Genomic DNA, 6,985 nt, shown 5'->3' on the forward strand with positions numbered 1-6,985 from the left:
AGAAACTAAAGCGCCTAGGGCAAACTAATCATGAAAAACCCATTGTTAAGATACCATTCCTATTCTGTTCAAAATAAATGTTTAAAACACTTACCTACTGATGTTTCCCCTGATTCACGGTCTGGGTTACCGCCTTGGGAGGGTTGGTAGGGAATCTCCGTGAGGGTGATTTCCCCTGGCTGTTGGGGAAATCAGCGTTGAAAGCGCTGTCGACTGCCTCGTCCTCCTCATCTCCTTTCTCATCTTCCCCGTCCGCGAACATCTCCGAGGAAGCGGCCGTCGACAATACCCCATCGTCAGAGTCCACGGACAATGGTGGGGTAGTGGTGGCGGCCACACCTAGAATGGAATGCAGTGCCTCGTAGAAACGGCATGTGTGGGGCTGGGATCCAGAGTGTCCGTTTGACTCTTTGGTCTTCTGGTACCCTTGTCTCAGCTCCTTAATTTTCATGTGGCACTGTGTTGCATCCCGGCTGTATCCTCTCTCCGTCGTGGCTTTGGAGATCTTCTCGTAGATCTTCGCATTCCGTTTTTTCGATCACAGCTCCGAAAGCACGGACTCATCGCCCCACACAGCGATCAGATCCAAGACTTCCCGATCAGTCCATGCTGGGGCCCTCTTTCTATTCTGCGATTGCATGGTCACCTCTGCTGGAGAGCTCTGCATCGTTGCCAGTGCTGCTGAGCTCGCCACGATGTCCAAACAGGAAATGAGATTTAAACTGGCCAGACAGGAAAAGGAATTCAGATTTTCCTGGGGCTTTTCCTATGTGGCTGGTCAGAGCATCCGAGCTCGGACTGCTGTCCAGAGCGTCAACAGAATGGTGCACTGTGGGATAGCTCCCAGAGCTATTAGCGTCGAATTACATCCACACCTATCCTAATTTGACATGGCCATGTCCAATTTAGTGCTACTCCCCTCGTCGGGGAGGAGTACAGAAATCGATTTAAAGAGACCTCTATGTCGAAATAAATAGCTTCGTTGTGTGGACAGGTGCAGGGATAATTCGAGTTAACGCTGCTAAATTCGACATAACCTCCTAGTGTAGACCAGGCCTGAGGGACCCCACTTGTTATGCCCTTCCAACATGACTGTGAACTATTGATAACTATTCTCTGGGAACAGTTTTCCAACCAGTTCTGCACCCACTTTATAGTAGCACCATCTAGGCTATATTTCCCTAGTTTGTTAATGAGAAGGTCCTATGAGACAGTATCAAAAGCCTTACTAAAGTCAAGTTATACCACATCTACCATTTCCTCCCATACACAAGGCTTGTTACCCTATCAAAGAAAGCTATCAGGTTGGTTTTACACAATTTGTTCTTGACAAATCCAGGCTGACTGTTACTATCACCTTATTATCTTCTAGGTGTTTGCAAATTGATTGCTTCATTATTTGCCCCATTATCTTTCTGGGTACTGAAGTTAAACTGACTGGTCTGTAATTCTTCGGGTTGTCCCTAATCCCCTTTTTATAGATTGGCACTATGTTTCCCCTCTTCCAGTCCTCTCTGCCATCTTCCATGACTTTTCAAAGATATTGGTTCAGATATCTGCTCTGTCACTTCCTTGAGTATTCTAGGATGCCTTTCATCAGGCCTTGGTGACTTGAAGATATCTAACTTGTCTAAATCATTTTTAACTTGTTCTTTCCCTACGTTAGCCTCAGATTCTACCTCAGTTTCACTGGTGTTCACTATGCTCGACGTCCAATAGCTATAAAACCTTATGGTGAAAACTGAAACAAAAAAGTCATTTAGCCCTTTCCCCATTTTCACATAGAGTCATAGAATCTCAGGGTTGGAAGGGACCTCAGGAGGTCATCTAGTCTAACCCCCTGCTCAAAGCAGGACCAACCCCAACTAAATCATCCCAGCCAGGGCTTTGTCAAGCCTGACCTTAAAAACCTCTAAGGAAGGAGATTCCACCACCTCCCTAGGTAACCCATTCCAGTTCTTCACCACCCTCCTAGTGAAAAAGTTGTTCCTAATATCCAACCTAAACCTCCCCCTCTGCAACTTGAGACCATTACTCCTTGTTCTGTCATCTTCTACCACTGAGAACCGTGTAGATCCATCCTCTTTGGAACCCCCTTTCAGGTAGTTGAAAGCAGCTATCAAATCCCCCCTCATTCTTCTCTTCTGCAGGCTAAACAATCCCAGTTCCCTCAGCCTCTCCTCATAAGTCATGTGCTCCAGCCCCCTAATCATTTTTGTTGCCCTCCGCTGGACTCTTTCCAATTTATCTACATCCTTCTTGTAGTGTGGGGCCCAAAACTGGACACAGTACTCTAAATGTGGCCTCACCAGTGCCGAATAGAAGGGAATGATCACGTCCCTCGGTCTGCGGGAAATGCCCCTACTGATACAACCCAAGATGCCATTAGCCTTCTTGGAAACAAGGGCACACTGTTGACTCATATTGCACACTGTTGACTCATATTCGGCTTTTCGTCCACTGTAACCCCTAGGTCCTTTTCTGCAGAACTGCTGCCCAGCCATTCGGTCCCTAGTCTGTAGCAGTGCATGGGATTCTTCCTTCCTAAGTGCAGGACTCTGCACTTGTCCTTGTTGAACCTCATCATATTTCTTTTGGCCCAATCCTCTAATTTGTCTAGGTCCCTCTGTATCCTATCCCTACCCTCCAGCGTATCAACCTCTCCTCCCATGTTCTGTTATTGTCTTTCTTTCCTCATTGACTAATGGGCCTACCCTATCCTTGGTCTTCCTCTTGCTGCTAACGTATTTGTAGAATGTTTTGTTGTTACCCTTTATGTCTCTAGCTAGTTTGATCTCGTTTTGTACCTTGACCTTTCTGATTTTGCCCCTACATACTTGCATTATTTGTTTACAGTTATCCTTTGTAATTTGACCTAGTTTCCACTTTGTGTAGGACTCTCTTTTGATTTTTAGATCATTGAAGATCTCCTGGTTTAAGCCAGTGTGGTCTCTTGCCATCCTTCATTGCTTTCCTGTGCAGTGGGATAGTTTGCACCTGTGTGCTAGATAATGTCTCTTTGAGAACTTTCCAACTCTTCTGAACTGTTTTTCCCCTTAGACTTGCTTCCCATGGGATCTTACCTAGCAACTCCCTGAGTTTGCTAAAGTCTGTCTTCTTGAAATCCCCATTATTTTATTGTGTTGTTTTCCCTCCTACCATTCTTTAGAATCATGAATTCTGTCATTTCATGATCACTTTCACCCAAGCTGCCTTCCACTTTCAAATTCTCAACCAGTTCCTCCCTATTTGTCAAAGTTAAATCTAGAACAGCCTCTCCCCTAGTAGCTTTCTCCACCTTCTGAAAGAAAAAATGTCTCCAATACATTCCAAGAACTCGTTGGATAATCTGCCCTGCTTTGTTATTTTCCCAGCAGAGGTCGTCTTCAGTAGTGTAGAGTGGCTGTAGACACATGTTCTGTAACCTTGCTCAGAGGAAGTCTAGATGATGCAGTGGTTAAAACACCTGAACCCCATCTCCTCAATTGCTCCACCTTTGCTATCACTGGTGGAATTGCATTGCTTGCGGGGATGGGTCCCAATTTTTCTAGTGCAGAGAAGGCGATGGTCAGGAATGTATACGGTGGTGTTGGGCAGAATTATTATCCCCCTAGAGCTGTGCTGTGTGTGGCTGAGTGTGACCCTGAAGGTGTCTGACCTGCTTTTAATGTTACACTTCTTTTGACTTACCTGAAAGTTGGTTTGGTGCTTGTGAAGTCTGGGCCTGATCCAAAGCCTGTTGAAGCCAATGGGCGTCTTTCCATTGACGTCAGGTCAGCACCAAGCTGTCACCTCGAGGACCACGAGTTCAAATCCCCTCCTCAGTTGTCTCCTGCAATTAGCTTTAGGAACTAAAACTATGGGAAATATTTACATAAATGATGGACTGTCTCAGAGGCCATCTAATGCCTGGCACCAAGAGTCAGTATAAAATGCGTAGATCTGCCGGGCCCTGCTAGGGTGTAGCCGTCCAGCTCTCTCTTTACCCTCTCAGGGGTGTCTCCAGCGGGTACCTGAGGGGGTTTGAGAAGTGCCAACACAACCTCCTCGGAGCACCCCCCTTCCTCCTACAGTTGGCCCTGAGTCGTGCCTCCTTCGCTCCTCCTCGTTACTCCAGAACAACGGAAATTCACATGCAAGAACTTTGCTAACGTGGAGTTAAGGTTGCAGGTGCTCAACCCTGCCCTGGGCTCCCTGTGTCCTTTCAGAATGAGAGTGTTGAATTCCCAGAAGTCAAAGGTTGGCAAACCAGGATATGCCGAGGTAGAATGATGCTTCCCACGCAACTCGAACTCTGCCCCAGTGGGTCTGGGAATAGGAACAGGAAGTAGAACAGCACCAGGCCAAACCAAACTCACCCTTGTCTGTGTGCCCAGCACCAACCCAAATCAGCGTTCCTCTTCATGCCATCCACACTGTTCTGTGCAGCGCCATTGATTAAGGCGGGAATTGCTGTCGATTGGCAGGGTGTGAGGGTGAAGTCTGTGGTCTGCTTGAGGGACCCATTTGGGCACAGACCGAAGGGGGCAGAGTTGAGGTTGTTTGGCCTGAGTATCCATAGCCCAGCATTTCTTAGTTTGCTAGCCTTTGACTGTTGAGTGTTCAGTGCTTCCATTCTGAAGAGACAGGAAAAGCACAAGTCAGTGCTGACCTCGTACAATGGTAACGTTTTTTGCATGTGAATAGTGGAAATCCAGGGCAACTGCATTGTAGACTGATCTGTGCACCAACCACCTCACTGCTAGGGAAGAGTAAGGTGATGACTGTTCCCTTTGGATAAGAGTCCCCCGTATCTACTAACTACGCTGAAGCCCTGCCTTGTGAGAGATGCTAATATACTCTCTCTTCTCCTCCTCCTCTGCACAGCAAGTGACCAAGGATCTAGTGGCTCTGACAGATCTGCCAAGGGTAAGTGAGGGGGGCTCTAGCCTGGGGGTTCACTGCTCTCACTGAGGCCTCTGGAGAGAGACACCTAGTCCAAGTCATTGGACCCTGAGTCTCACTGGCCCGTCCCCTCTAGCAAACCAGCCCCACGGAGCAGAACAGGGGAGTTCTGGATCTCTTATTTCCCTTTTATTCACACAGGTTTGCAGCCAAATCCCCCTTGTTTTCTCTGCGATGAATTTAGGTGTGAAAGACTCTAGTGAGAGGGGTTTCTCTGTGGCTGCTGATAGAGCATTGGGTGAGATTTGTAATGATAAATCCAGCTGCTTCAGAGAACAGTCTCCAGTGAACCTGCAGGAGGGACAGAGCCCAGCACCTGAGGCTCCAGGAACACAGATCTCTGACACTGGAGCTTTGTCGGCGGGGTTAGAGATTTTGTCCACTAAACATGGAGCCACTAGGGTGACCATCCATTATGGCAGGTTCCCTTTAATAGACGTTGCCTGTGTTTAACTTCTGCAGCTTAACAGAGCCTGTTGGAGTCTGTGCCACAACCTGAGGGGACCCCAGAGAGGAAGATGGATGAGCTCTGCTCTGTCTCCCTACAAGAACCAATCAACCTCTCCCAGCTTTTCTCTGGCACTTGGAGTGTCCCATGTGGGATTTCTGGCCTCATTTATCTGCTCACTGAACCACTTTTTACCTTTTAGATGTAATAGTTTTCTGTAATAATGTTTTATTTGCACAAAATAATTTCCAAAATGTGAATGGATAAAAACTCTTTTAGTAAGAGTTTAGTATTTGCTAGCATTTAGTGTGTGCACTCAATGCTCTACGCTGTGCAGTGCTGTTTGCACACTCTGTACGGTATGCTAGATATGTGAGCAGTAACTGCTTGTGTGTATATGGTGGGGGACCTATTTTTTTTCTGTAGAATTTCCTGATTGTAACATAGTAAATGGCCTGGTCTACTCACAGCTGGTAGCACTGTTGCTATCATCAGCGGAGGAAGTCTGCTGGACAGGAATAAGTGTCTGCATTTAGTTTATAAGTGCCTCTAATGGCCTGTTCACCATTTGTAGAGCCATAGAAATGCTGGGCTAGAAGGGACCTCAAGAGGTCACTGGCAAGACCAAGTAAACCAAGACCATCCCTTGTCACACCCCAATGGCCCTCTCCCTCAAGTCCCCTGGGAAGGCAGATCAGTATTGTATGTTGCTAACGCTGGTGCAGTATTCTGGGAAGGGTTAAAGGTGTGAGTGAGTGGGGAATGGAAGGTTCCTTTGCAGGTTTCAGGAGGCCAAAGGAGGGAGAGAGAGACAAGGGAACGAGTTAACTTGACACTCCAGCTAGGCCTGAAGATAAGAGGTTGACTCCAGCCCAAGGTCACTGCACACAACAGATTCTCTGCTACCTGCCAAGAAAGAGGGGGCCGAGCTTCCAACCCTGCCCTGCCATAAGAAAGGAGACTCGCAGAACAGAAACTGGAGGGGCTGTGAAAACGAGGGAGACTGTGAAGATCAGCGAATGGGAGAACAGCCGTCTCCCATCCCCTGAAGCCGGAGTGTTTTGGGAAAGCTGAGGAAGCCACAGAAAACTGGTTCAGACTGGGGCAGAGAGCAAAAGCCCTCAGGAACACCTAGGGTAAAAACCCTCCCGAGAGCGGAAGCAAGTTGGAGATTTACAGCGGACCCCGGACGACCTGTGCCCAGGGAAGAACTCCCGTCCACCCTTCCCCCCGCCTTCTTCTTACATTACACCCAGACTTGGGTTGTGCGTGTGAGAGTATGGGTTAGGGCTCAGGCACTAACGTTTCCTTCCTTCCTCAGAGTGACGTGGGAAACACGCAGCACTCTCCGCTGTTATTTTCTTAATAAAACTTTAAACTTAGTTACTTGGTGTGCTCTCTTCATCTCCACCCCTAAAAATCCTGCTGCCTTAGACTGATCACCTAAGGTCTCTGGCAGCTTGGTAACATAAATCTGTCACACCCTGACAGATGTTTGTCCAGCCTGTTCTTAAAAACCTCCAATGATGGGGATTCCACATCCTCTCTAGGTAACCTATGTAACTAAGTGGGATATTTTCCTAATGTTGCGTA

General features: G+C 47.5%; 1 long non-coding RNA gene across 1 annotated transcript; it reads left to right on the forward strand.

The window, feature by feature from the left end:
- Nucleotides 1–6: 6 nt before the first annotated feature.
- Nucleotides 7–6,774, forward strand: LOC135980250 (uncharacterized). Its single transcript, XR_010597409.1, has 2 exons — nucleotides 7–4,908; nucleotides 5,407–6,774. It is a non-coding gene; the product is annotated as an uncharacterized LOC135980250 (long non-coding RNA).
- The last annotated feature ends 211 nt before the right edge of the window (nucleotides 6,775–6,985 follow it).

Source organism: Chrysemys picta, unplaced genomic scaffold (genome assembly GCF_011386835.1).
Source record: "Chrysemys picta bellii isolate R12L10 unplaced genomic scaffold, ASM1138683v2 scaf2366, whole genome shotgun sequence".
Taxonomy (NCBI): Eukaryota; Metazoa; Chordata; order Testudines; family Emydidae; genus Chrysemys; species Chrysemys picta.